The 12500-nt window shown below is 54.5% G+C and overlaps 3 non-coding genes across 3 annotated transcripts in view; 1 reads left to right on the forward strand and 2 right to left on the reverse strand.

Annotated features, from left to right (window-relative positions):
• LOC126521043 (5.8S ribosomal RNA) overlaps positions 1 to 87 on the reverse strand; it is a 153-nt gene extending 66 nt beyond the window's left edge. Inside the window, exon 1 of the ribosomal RNA XR_007597184.1 lies at positions 1 to 87. This exon is cut by the window's left edge and continues 66 nt beyond it. This is a non-coding gene — a ribosomal RNA (5.8S ribosomal RNA).
• A 1574-nt stretch (positions 88 to 1661) lies between these two features.
• On the reverse strand, positions 1662 to 3476 carry LOC126521121 (small subunit ribosomal RNA). Its single transcript, XR_007597189.1, has one exon. It is a non-coding gene; the product is annotated as a small subunit ribosomal RNA (ribosomal RNA).
• Positions 3477 to 8871: 5395 nt separating this feature from the next.
• On the forward strand, positions 8872 to 9063 carry LOC126521099 (U2 spliceosomal RNA). Its single transcript, XR_007597188.1, has one exon. It is a non-coding gene; the product is annotated as a U2 spliceosomal RNA (small nuclear RNA).
• Positions 9064 to 12500: the final 3437 nt, after the last annotated feature.

Here is a 12500-nt window from a genome sequence, read left to right on the forward strand (position 1 = left end):
TCAGTGTGTCCTGCAATTCACACCAAGTCTCGCAGCTGGCTGCGTTCTTCATCGACCCGAGAACCGAGTGATCCACCGCTTAGAGTCGTGAAAAATAGTTTGTTCAATTCAGTACAGTACAACCAGGGTTTTAGGCACGTGGCGTCTCCCTGTGTGTGGTTTCGAAGAGCGCCTTTCGGCGTGCGCTCCTCCAGTCTCGCTCTTTCGGCGGCCGCGTCTCAGCAGCTGAAAGCCTAATGGCACTCCACTCCTGCTACTCGCGCGTGTGTTTTGCGCCCACGCCTTCCTCGCTTGCCCTCGAGGTAGCTTATGCCGTTTGCGCGCACTCGAAGCCGGTTTTACCTGCCATCCAACCACCGGACCCGTGTGTCTCGTGTGCACGTTCACATCGCTCCACTAAAAATTGCAAAGAGCGACAGAGCCATGATTAGGGCTAAGCCGCTGTGGAGTCTTTAACGGCTACACGGCCACGGGCAGGGCTTCACCCCCATCGACGTGCTTCGCTTCAGTCAGCAGTAGGTTCATAGAAGGGCCTCAAACACACACACACTTTCGCATCGGCAGATCGCCGCAGCATAACCGCTGTTGATCCAACAGCCTACTTGAGACGAAAGACGAGAGCCCGGCGCGCGTACTCGCGCAGCTCTCCAAAACCACTCGGCCAGTGCCAGGGACGGCTCCCTGCGCCGGCGCCACAACAAGTCTACTTGAGGCGGAAGACGAAGCCAGCAAGGGCCTGGCCGCAAGTGCGTTCGAATCCGGGACTACAGTCCCTCGTCTGTCCGTACTTCCTCTTTCGACGTGCGGCGCCTTCCCAAAGCGCACAAGTCCGCTAACCGCAGAACGCTTCCGACGTAGCAAAGCCGCGTTTCCTTCGGTACTTCGCAGCAACGCCGCCTTTCCCTCGGCGGCGGGCGAATAGCCTGCAGACGTCGTCGCATTAAACCGCGATCTCGACACCTCGCGCGTCACGAGCAGGAGCCGACCGGCAGCCTCCGGCCCTTTCGGACTCGGTGGCATTTGCCGCGGAGGACGGGAGAGCACTTTAGGCCACGGTTCCTTCCGTACTTGGCAGCCGCACCCTCATACCGACAGTTCCATGACCGACCGAGCGCCACACCGTTCCTTTAGTACTTGGGCGGCAACAAAGTCGGGTCGTTACTCCATACTCGCCGCAGGAAGCGACCGGCAGCCGCCAGACTTTTCAGACTCGGCAGCGTTTGCCGCGGAGGACGGGAGAGCGCTCGCACCACGGTTCCGTGTGTGTACTAAGCGGCAGCGGCATTAGCTCTCGACCGTCAGTTCCTTGACCGACCGCACGCTTCGCCGTTCCCCTCGTACTGGGCAAAGCAGCAGGTCGGGTCGTCTTACTCCCATTCCGCGCAAGAGCGCCAAAGCGGACAGAAAGCCCACCCAGTGTGCGTTACGCCGTTTCTACCCGCGGGCGCGGCCAAGCCAACCGTCCAAGGTTGCAGCCGGCGTCCACTGGGCGCAACAAATTTGGCACGGGGCGCCCCTCAAAATTCAGGCAGTCCCCGGCATGTTCGGGTATAGCCGTCCCCGCGTCCAAGCGGGGCCAGCGGCGGAAAGCGTCGGGCGCAGCGAGCTGCTTCACCCACACGGGGTAGAAACAATGGCGCTCGCCACCCTTCACAATCCGGTAATGATCCTTCCGCAGGTTCACCTACGGAAACCTTGTTACGACTTTTACTTCCTCTAAATGATCAAGTTTGGTCATCTTTCCAACAGACCGGCGCAACCGAAAGGCCGCGCCGGACATCGGTCCGAAGACCTCACTAAATCATTCAATCGGTAGTAGCGACGGGCGGTGTGTACAAAGGGCAGGGACGTAATCAACGCGAGCTTATGACTCGCGCTTACTGGGAATTCCTCGTTCAAGGGGAACAATTGCAAGCCCCTATCCCAATCACGAAAGAAGTTCCACGGGTTACCCAGTCTTTTCAGACAGGGATAAAGACACGCTGCTTCCTTCAGTGTAGCGCGCGTGCGGCCCCGGACATCTAAGGGCATCACAGACCTGTTATTGCTCTGTTTCGTGCGGCTAGGAGCCGCTTGTCCCTCTAAGAAGGTTGTAAGGTGCTGGGAACCCCGCACCTATTTAATAGGCTAGAGTCTCGTTCGTTATCGGAATTAACCAGACAAATCGCTCCACCAACTAAGAACGGCCATGCACCACCATCCACCGAATCAAGAAAGAGCTCTCAATCTGTCAATCCTCCCAGTGTCCGGGCCGGGTAAGTTTTCCCGTGTTGAGTCAAATTAAGCCGCAGGCTCCACTCCTGGTGGTGCCCTTCCGTCAATTCCTTTAAGTTTCAGCTTTGCAACCATACTTCCCCCGGAACCCAAACACTTTGGTTTCCCGGAAGCTGCCCGCCGAGTCATTTGAGTAACTCAGGCGGATCGCTGGTTGGCATCGTTTATGGTCAGAACTAGGGCGGTATCTGATCGCCTTCGAACCTCTGACTTTCGTTCTTGATCAAAGAAAACATTCTTGGCAAATGCTTTCGCAGTAGTTCGTCTTGCGACGGTCCAAGAATTTCACCTCTAGCGCCGCAATACGAATGCCCCCGTCTGTCCCTCTTAATCATTACCTCGTATTCCAAAAACCAACAGAACAGAAACGAGGTCTTGTTCTATTATTCCATGCAAGTTTATTCAGGCGACTCGCCTGCGTTGAGCACTCTAATTTTTTCAAAGTAAAAGCACCGGCCTTCTCGAGGCACACAATGAAGTGCACCAAGAAAGGACCGGCATGATGTTCAGTCCGAGCCGTCGCATCGGGTAGATGCACTACTCGTCTGGAACTGAGATCCAACTACGAGCTTTTTAACCGCAGCAGCTTTAGTATACGCTATTGGAGCTGGAATTACCGCGGCTGCTGGCACCAGACTTGCCCTCCAATTGATCCTCGTTAAAGGATTTAGAGTGTACTCATTTCAATTACGGGGCCTCAAAAGAGTCCCGTATTGTTATTTTTCGTCACTACCTCCCCGTGCCGGGAGTGGGTAATTTGCGCGCCTGCTGCCTTCCTTGGATGTGGTAGCCGTTTCTCAGGCTCCCTCTCCGGAATCGAACCCTGATTCTCCGTTACCCGTAACAACCATGGTAAGCAAGTAACCTACCATCGAAAGTTGATAAGGCAGACACTTGAAAGAAACGTCGCCGGCTCGTGGCCATGCGATCAGCACAAAGTTATCCAGAGTCACCACACAATACGGGCCGAAACCCGATCGATCTTGGTCTAATAAAAGCACCCGTCGCCCAAAGGGCTTCAGGCTCACTGCATGTATTAGCTCTAGAATTGCCACAGTTATCCAAGTAGGAAGAAACGATCTAAGGAACCATAACTGATTTAATGAGCCATTCGCGGTTTCGCCTTATTTCGGCATGTACTTAGACATGCATGGCTTAATCTTTGAGACAAGCATATGATTACTGGCAGGATCAACCAGGTAATCGTTCAACTGCGCGTCCAGCCTTTCAAGCAGGCCGGACGCCGTTTTTGCGATGCCGAGGCCACCTTCAGGCGCCCCAACACGCTTCGTTCTCGCAAAGGGTAGCACTTTGCACAGTCCGAGACGACGGCGTTCGAGCTCGCAACGGCGCCCTCCCCGCAGGGCCGGGTATCGCCACGCGGCAAGAAGCACGCAACATTCTCGATAGACCGGTTGTGTCGACTCGATCGCGGCTTGCGGTTTCTCTCGAGCCCGCAGCACTGGTGGACCGACCGACACTTGCAACGTAGCCGAGACGGCAAAGCCGCTAGGCGACGGGTCACGCCCGCGCCTTCGGCGCTTTCGTATTTGATTCGTCCGAGGACGATGCGGAACACACTTCGATATCGTGGAAAAAGCGTCGTCCGACAACCAGCCCCTAACGCATCAAGCGGATGAGGCTGCAGACGTCAGCTGTGGGATCCACGGGAGCGATACCGGGGACACGCTTGACGGGCACGAAGCCCGCCGCATATCAAACACCCAGGTCGCTTTGGGGGCGACTGCTCTCTGGGACCCCCATATAATAGCAGCGATAAGTACCCAGACCTCCATGGGGCCGTACTCGTGCCACTTTCGACGAGCGTTTGGCGAAAATCGTGCCGCCTCGTAACGCCGCGAGCAAGATTGAAAGCTTACGTCGGCAGCACAATGCCGAAGTCGTGAAAGCGCAGCGCGTCCACCGAATGCGCGAACGGCAATTTCTCGCCAATGGCCAGTACGGTTTCCTGCACAATTGCCTGTCTGTCGCCCTACGGGGCCCCCGGCCGATCGATTCGAGGCACGCTAGCACGGCCCCTTCGCCATTTCCGAGCACGAGTGCGAACAGTGCGGGCGGCGTGCTCGACGCCCCGGCTGACGTCGTTTCGGACTTTGTCTCTTCGCGTGCTCGCGGCAACGCCGCGGCCAACGACGACGTCTGCGCGGTTCTTTGCCGGTTCCCGGCGTGCTACAGTGCAGCCCTCTGCAGGGTGACACCGGCTCCGTCGTGGCCGTGCGGCGGCTTGTACGCAAAAGTTGCGTCAAAGGCGTCGCGCTCGCGCCGCCCCGGCACACGCGGTTTCGGACTTTGTCTCTTCCAGCGCTCGCGTAGTCGTGGGCACGATTGTCGACGTCGCAACGGTGCGCGGACACCGCCACGAGCACGCGCAAGACGAAAATCGCACTACGGTACAATGTCGGCCGGGGCCGTACGGCCCCTTACAGTAGCAGCGATAAGTGCCCAGACCTCCATGGGGCCGTACTCGTGCGACGCGGCGGCGTACTGCGCCGAGCCGAGCGCCAATATTTGGCTTTTGCAGGGCGGATTCGAGCTCTGGCGATCGCCGCGGTACCGCCGCTCACCGATTCAAGGCACGCTAGCGCGGCCCCTTCGCCATTTCCGAGCACGCGTGCGAACAGTGCGGGCGGCGTGCTCGACGCCCCGGCTGACGTCGTTTCGGACTTTGTCTCTTCGCGTGCTCGCGGCAACGCCGCGGCCAACGACGACGTCTGCGCGGTTCTTTGCCGGTTCCCGGCGTGCTACAGTGCAGCCCTCTGCAGGGTGACACCGGCTCCGTCGTGGCCGTGCGGCGGCTTGTACGCAAAAGTTGCGTCAAAGGCGTCGCGCTCGCGCCGCCCCGGCACACGCGGTTTCGGACTTTGTCTCTTCCAGCGCTCGCGTAGTCGTGGGCACGATTGTCGACGTCGCAACGGTGCGCGGACACCGCCACGAGCACGCGCAAGACGAAAATCGCACTACGGTACAATGTCGGCCGGGGCCGTACGGCCCCTTACAGTAGCAGCGATAAGTGCCCAGACCTCCATGGGGCCGTACTCGTGCGACGCGGCGGCGTACTGCGCCGAGCCGAGCGCCAATATTTGGCTTTTGCAGGGCGGATTCGAGCTCTGGCGATCGCCGCGGTACCGCCGCTCACCGATTCAAGGCACGCTAGCGCGGCCCCTTCGCCATTTCCGAGCACGCGTGCGAACAGTGCGGGCGGCGTGCTCGACGCCCCGGCTGACGTCGTTTCGGACTTTGTCTCTTCGCGTGCTCGCGGCAACGCCGCGGCCAACGACGACGTCTGCGCGGTTCTTTGCCGGTTCCCGGCGTGCTATAGTGCAGCCCTCTGCAGGGCGACACCGGCTCCGTCGTGTCCGTGCGGCGGCTTGTACGCAAAAGTTGCGTCAAAGGCGTCGCGCTCGCGCCGCCCCGGCACACGCGGTTTCGGACTTTGTCTCTTCCAGCGCTCGCAACCATGTCGGGGCCGACGCCGACGACTGCGTGGTGTTTCAACGATTGCCGGCGTGACACAATGCAGCTGCGTGCGGGATGCCAGCGATTCCGTCGTGTCCGTGCGGCGGCTTGTACGCAAAAGTTGCGTCAAAGGCGTCGCGCTCGCGCCGCCCCGGCACACGCGGTTTCGGACTTTGTCTCTTCCAGCGCTCGCGTAGTCGTGGGCACGATTGTCGACGTCGGAACGGTGCGCGGACACCGCCACGAGCACGCGCAAGACGAAAATCGCACTACGGTACAATGTCGGCCGGGGCCGTACGGCCCCTTACAGTAGCAGCGATAAGTGCCCAGACCTCCATGGGGCCGTACTCGTGCGACGCGGCGGCGTACTGCGCCGAGCCGAGCGCCAATATTTGGCTTTTGCAGGGCGGATTCGAGCTCTGGCTATCGCCGCGGTACCGCCGCTCACCGATTCAAGGCACGCTAGCGCGGCCCCTTCGCCATTTCCGAGCACGCGTGCGAACAGTGCGGGCGGCGTGCTCGACGCCCCGGCTGACGTCGTTTCGGACTTTGTCTCTTCGCGTGCTCGCGGCAACGCCGCGGCCAACGACGACGTCTGCGCGGTTCTTTGCCGGTTCCCGGCGTGCTATAGTGCAGCCCTCTGCAGGGCGACACCGGCTCCGTCGTGTCCGTGCGGCGGCTTGTACGCAAAAGTTGCGTCAAAGGCGTCGCGCTCGCGCCGCCCCGGCACACGCGGTTTCGGACTTTGTCTCTTCCAGCGCTCGCGTAGTCGTGGGCACGATTGTCGACGTCGGAACGGTGCGCGGACTACGCCACGAGCACGCGCAAGCCGAAAATCGCACTACGGTACAATGTCGGCCGGGGCCGTACGGCCCCTTACAGTAGCAGCGATAAGTGCCCAGACCTCCATGGGGCCGTACTCGTGCGACGCGGCGGCGTACTGCGCCGAGCCGAGCGCCAATATTTGGCTTTTGCAGGGCGGATTCGAGCTCTGGCGATCGCCGCGGTACCGCCGCTCACCGATTCAAGGCACGCTAGCGCGGCCCCTTCGCCATTTCCGAGCACGCGTGCGAACAGTGCGGGCGGCGTGCTCGACGCCCCGGCTGACGTCCTTTCGGACTTTGTCTCTTCGCGTGCTCGCGGCAACGCCGCGGCCAACGACGACGTCTGCGCGGTTCTTTGCCGGTTCCCGGCGTGCTATAGTGCAGCCCTCTGCAGGGTGACACCGGCTCCGTCGTGTCCGTGCGGCGGCTTGTACGCAAAAGTTGCGTCAAAGGCGTCGCGCTCGCGCCGCCCCGGCACACGCGGTTTCGGACTTTGTCTCTTCCAGCGCTCGCAACCATGTCGGGGCCGACGCCGACGACTGCGTGGTGTTTCAACGATTGCCGGCGTGACACAATGCAGCTGCGTGCGGGATGCCAGCGATTCCGTCGTGGCGGTGCGGCGGCTTGTACGCAAAAGTTGCGTCAAAGGCGTCGCGCTCGCACCGCCCCGGCACACGTGGTTTCGGACTTTGTCTCTTCGAGCGCTCGCAGCGATGTCGAGGCGATCGCTTACGTCTGCACGGTTTGCGGTGTGCTACAATGCAGCAGTCTGCCGCACTACACCTCTTGGTTGCCGAGGCCAGCACGGCAATTTACTGAAGCGAGCGCATTGCGCCCAGGCGGCAGCGGACTTTGTTGCTTCGGGAGTGCTCTTGCTGTAAAATTTGAACGGCTGCAGCTGCGCGAAGCAAGTGTACCTATTTTCACTCTCTCTCTGTCTGCCTTTGAGGCGACTGTAATTTCACTTTAAACGCAACTGGAGGCGGGAGCAACCTGATGAGAGTAGGTGGACTTCGGTACATGTAATTTAGAAATTGCTTTCAAGCTTTGAGGACATACACCTTCGCGCCATCTGCTTTCCCCGTCTCTTTGGCACTTTATAGTATGTGCTGCATGCTCTGCATTCCAAAGAAACACGCCTGTCTCTCTCCCTCTCTCACGTTCTTCTTCTTTTTGTAGCTGCTGTTGTAGAAGATGCTATGCTCTTTAATCGCTGTAACATAGAGTGCTTGCACAAGCCAACAACTTTTGCGTGTTTTTTTTTTTTTTCTCTTCCCAAGACGTTTCTGCCATTATTCACTAACTCTCGTTCTTAGTATGCAATGGAGCGTTAGCTCGCGCCATCTACCTTTCTTTCTGTATTGCAAAGTCCGCAGGTTTTCCTAGTTCCGTACACAGATGGCGCCAATGCGTTTTGGCGCCAGGTTCGAACGACCTCGCTCTACTCGTGTTTGGCATTTGAATGTTTCAAAGGGGTTTGCGACAGGGGGTGGTTCTTGTGCAAGGCTGAGCTTTCCAGCTGCGTTTAAGCTATGCTAGCATGTGTGCGTATATATATATATATATATATATATATATATATATATATATATATATATATATAAATACACAAACACACACACATGCATATATACATACACACACACGGTAATGGTAAAGATGATGAGGTAGCACTTTTTTTTTTCTTTTTTTTACAATGCCTGTGTTTCAGATGGCGATCTTTCTCCCCTCTATGTTTCCGGTTGGAAGGAGTGTGCAGCGTTTTCTATATTTATTTTGTCATTCACTTCTATGTTGCTCGTCTTCGTACATGGGGCATGCTACCTAATTCTACCGGTCGATTCGACACGTTGCGATCCGTCCCGGCCTGTGCCGTATCAAAATTTTCAGTGGGCCTTGCGGTAAATAAAAAGAAATGAAGGAAATGCGCGTAGTATATTACAATTGCACACGGGCTTGAAACGAAGCCCTCAAGGAAGGTCACCTTGAGCGGTCGCATTCAGACGGAAGTAAGCATTCCCCTGGCGCGTTTTTTTTCCGCTCGCCTGTTCCGTTTTCTACGAGGTTGCCTTGGTTGGTTTCGCGTTACAAGCAAGCTTGCACTCGGGTCTCGTTTCTACGCGACAGCGTTTCGTTAACAGCGAAAGACTGAGGCGTTGCGAATTCATCCGTGAGATAGGGAGCGTTGAGTCTGTACACAGGCTGAATTTTATAATATTGCCCACGCTGTTGCTGAGGTTACCCATGTCGGCAGGGCGCCCACAAGGCAGTAGTACAATGAAGTGAAGTGAAGGACATCGCTTCTCGGCCTTTTGGCTAAGATCAAAGTGTAGTATCTGTTCTTATCAGCTTAATATCTGATACGGGTTCTATATGGACCCACGATATTAAACCTATTTTTGGAAGTTGGCGGAGTGCTTGAAGCCTGCTTCACCTCCGCCGCAGGTCGGCCCGGTATTGCACTACCTCCGGGATCGGCCCCGCTCACTTAGGTGAGACTTCATTCAATCAAAATGAAGAGCACAAGCTCAACGCGAGCACTGACTTGACACGCACCATTCCTATACTACACGCAACGATGCCGGTTCGCGGACCACGAGAGTAATTAAACTGCCACTCCATCTGTGTGTAGCGTCGCACTTGTTGCGTCGCAAATGGGACAGCCGCTCCAGCAAATTTCTAGTTATGGGCTTCGAGAAAAATTAATGAAAGCAAAAGAAAGAACCAGAATTCCTATTTGTCCGATGTCTCTGAATGATTGTCTCCTGTAAAGAGCCACTTGGGGGGATGGGGGGTAGGATTAGCCGTGGGGTTCGCAATCAATATGAATCCCACTCAAAGCCAACACTGGATTTTGGAGTTCACTATCGCTTGGATCCGTAAACCACCGCGCCCACGCAAGCTCGCCCTGCCGCCGAAATCCGCTGCCCAAGTGGAAGAAAGATTCCCTATGAAAGAAAAATAGAGTGCCCGATTTCTGGCAACTACTGTGCAGCCTTTGTGTACACATTTTCGCAGCAGTGGGACCGAGCGCCTCGAAAACAAACTTGTCGTATGCCCGAATGTGGCGAAATATATTCAAGGGTTAAAAGGTGCCTCATCTTTCTAACCTGTATGTTACGAAGACCTGTTGCTACCTTTTCATCATGAACATCATCATCATCATCATCCTGGCTACGCCCACTGCAGGGCAAAGGCATCTCCCATGATCCTCCAAGTACCCCGGTCAGGTGCCGATTGTCGCCATGTAGTCCCTAATCTAATCTGCCCTCCTACCTTTCTGCCACCCCCTGCTACGCTTCCCTCCTCTCGGAATTCAGTCTGTAACCCTTAATGGCCACCGGTTATCTTCCCCCCAGATTGCATGCCCTGCGCATGCCCATTTGTTTTTCCTGGTTTAAACTTTGGTGTCATTAACGAGCGTTTGTTCTCGCACACCCCAATCTGCTCTATTCCGATCCCCCCGTGACGCCACACCCATCATCCTTCTTTCCAGAGCCCGTTGCGTCGCCCTCAGTTACCCTTCGGTAATCCTCAAAGCTTTTTGTTGGGACACTCGTGGCATCTTTCTCGTTTAATGAAGTCAAATTTTTTTCAGTTTTGGGGGAAAACTCAATGAGCTAGGCGCGATTGTGTCCCTGGCGCCGCTCTCAACAAGATGGCGGCGCCCATGCTTTTTGCCTGCAGGTTCGGCCCTACGCAGAACACGCCTGCCGGGCAGTGTAGCCACGTTGAAGGGGCAAAGCGTAGTGCAGTGAAGCGCTTGCTCGGGCGAAAAACGCAAATATGAGCCAAACAGGAATTTCCATTATTGGAAATTCCAGTTCAGTTTGCGCATTGCGTTCGCCTAAGGTAAAGAACACAAATGCGAGTGCCACAGCAGTCAAGTCAAAGCTTAGGATTGCGTACCATTTTTTTTTTTTTTTCGTGCCTTTTACTCCTGGCCTGCGTGGCCCTAGCGCGCATGCACACGAAAGTAATGAAATGGTGAAAACACGAAATAATGCGGTGCGGCTGTATCATATCTATTTTGTGCGCTTTGTTCTTTGTGGACTACAGCGGTGTGCGTCATGAGAAAGTTTCGGTGCCCTTCTTGGGTGACCAGTGAAGCTATATTTAAAACCACATTGATTTGTACGGTTATTGCTACAAACTGCGTGTGGGTGTTTTTCTTTTTCGCTGCCAACGATGGGTTATCGCAACCGCGATCGGTTCTGCTGCTACGCTAGACGCGTGCTTGCCAACGGTTGGCTCTATACGCGACCCGCGACGCGTGGTCGGCACATTCAAGCAGTCAATTGCAAACCGTTCCAAGAAAAAGGATGTACTCCACTTGCCACCTAGTTCGACGATTGTACTTTCTGACCCTCGAGGAAGCGCCGCCATCCCACGTTTTCTATAATACGATAAGATTCAGAGCGACCGCGACCACTTGTCTTTGTCAATATCTCGGAAACGCTTTCTTTTTCTTTTTTTTTTAAATCCAGATACTCAGACGCGCCCGTGTTCACGCGCACTTGCTCTCTCCGATAAGCAGGGAAGCTCGGTTGGGGTGGTGTCGGGCCTTGCGCATGCGCTGCTGAGCTCGTCGCTTCGCCGGCCGGTCGATGCTGGCGCGGTACTGGTAATGAACTTCGACGTGCATGGTGAAACGTCACTTTGTATTGCCACTGTAGACTAGCAATGCAATGTGTTTGCGAGCGATTGGATAAATGAGAAAGCGTGCACTGTCTACAGTTTATGCCCCTCTAGAGTAGTGGAAATGTTGCTCCAAGTGTTAGGTTTGTAATTTGCGCCTACGAACATGAACTAAACAAAGAAAATGGTCTGCAGCCGCCTTCGCTTCATAAAATTCCCGTACGAAGAAATTTCCGTGCGCGAATGAGAGAGCAAAAGAGAGAAACCATGCTAAGAAGAATGGCTGCCTTTTACGTGATCTCGCGCATGAAACCAGACGATGGATTAATTTTAGCCGTTCATTTTGATTTGCCGAATGTAAACCGGAACACTTTCTCCACGCGGTCTTCAGATTTGAATGGCAATCAATCACATCCTTTCTTTTTTTTTTTTTTTCTGTTTCTTTCTATCTGGAACCGAAAGAATTCAGAACGCCATTTCAATCTTAGATTCGATTAGATATCGTGACTGGTATGCTGAAATATCACGCCTTATCTGGTGTTAACCTTCTTGATCACGGCAATAAAAAATCGCCAGTTCCCGAACTTTAATCGCGCCGAAGATGAACCGATATGCTGGATTCTTATTGTCATGATTTTATAGAAAGCGCTGGTTCTATGGCTAGCTTTGAGGAAAAGAAAAACATCGTTCAGGAATGTATAACTCTAAACAACTAAAAAAAAAATCTGCCGGCAATTGGTACTACAACGAGAGTACTGAGAATACTGGAAAAGATGAAATCCAATCATGCTGAACTGAACTGAAATTATTTCATCAAGACATGCCCCGAAAAACGTGGCCACTTTCAATGATAATTTCAAATGTGATTTCTTTCTTTTTTTTTCTTTTTTACGACGGATAATAATTATCTTTCCAATGGCGGATGTGAAAATTTCAGAGCACGGCATTTTCGAAATCCCAAGGCCCCGGACGCATTCTCTCTTCTTTAAGTATTTTGGTGGTGCACACGGAGGAAAATTTCGCGCACGTAATTTATAAACTAGTAGTTGATTTTCTAGAAGAACACAAAGTGCTGACAAACGGCCAACCAGGACACAATTAAATTGGTATTACGCACGGTTTCGAAGCCGCGGTAACAAAAGGGTAACAAAGGGACGTTCATTTCGTGGTGTGGATTTCACGTCTCTCACAATAAAAAAAAAATAATAATAAAAACTACTGCATAAAATAGGTTTTCCCAAACTGGATGGTTTCGATCAGCTTTTGAACAGCCCTTCCTTAAATTGA

The sequence above is a fragment of the Dermacentor andersoni genome, chromosome 10, assembly GCF_023375885.2.
Source record: "Dermacentor andersoni chromosome 10, qqDerAnde1_hic_scaffold, whole genome shotgun sequence".
Taxonomy (NCBI): domain Eukaryota; kingdom Metazoa; phylum Arthropoda; class Arachnida; order Ixodida; family Ixodidae; genus Dermacentor; species Dermacentor andersoni.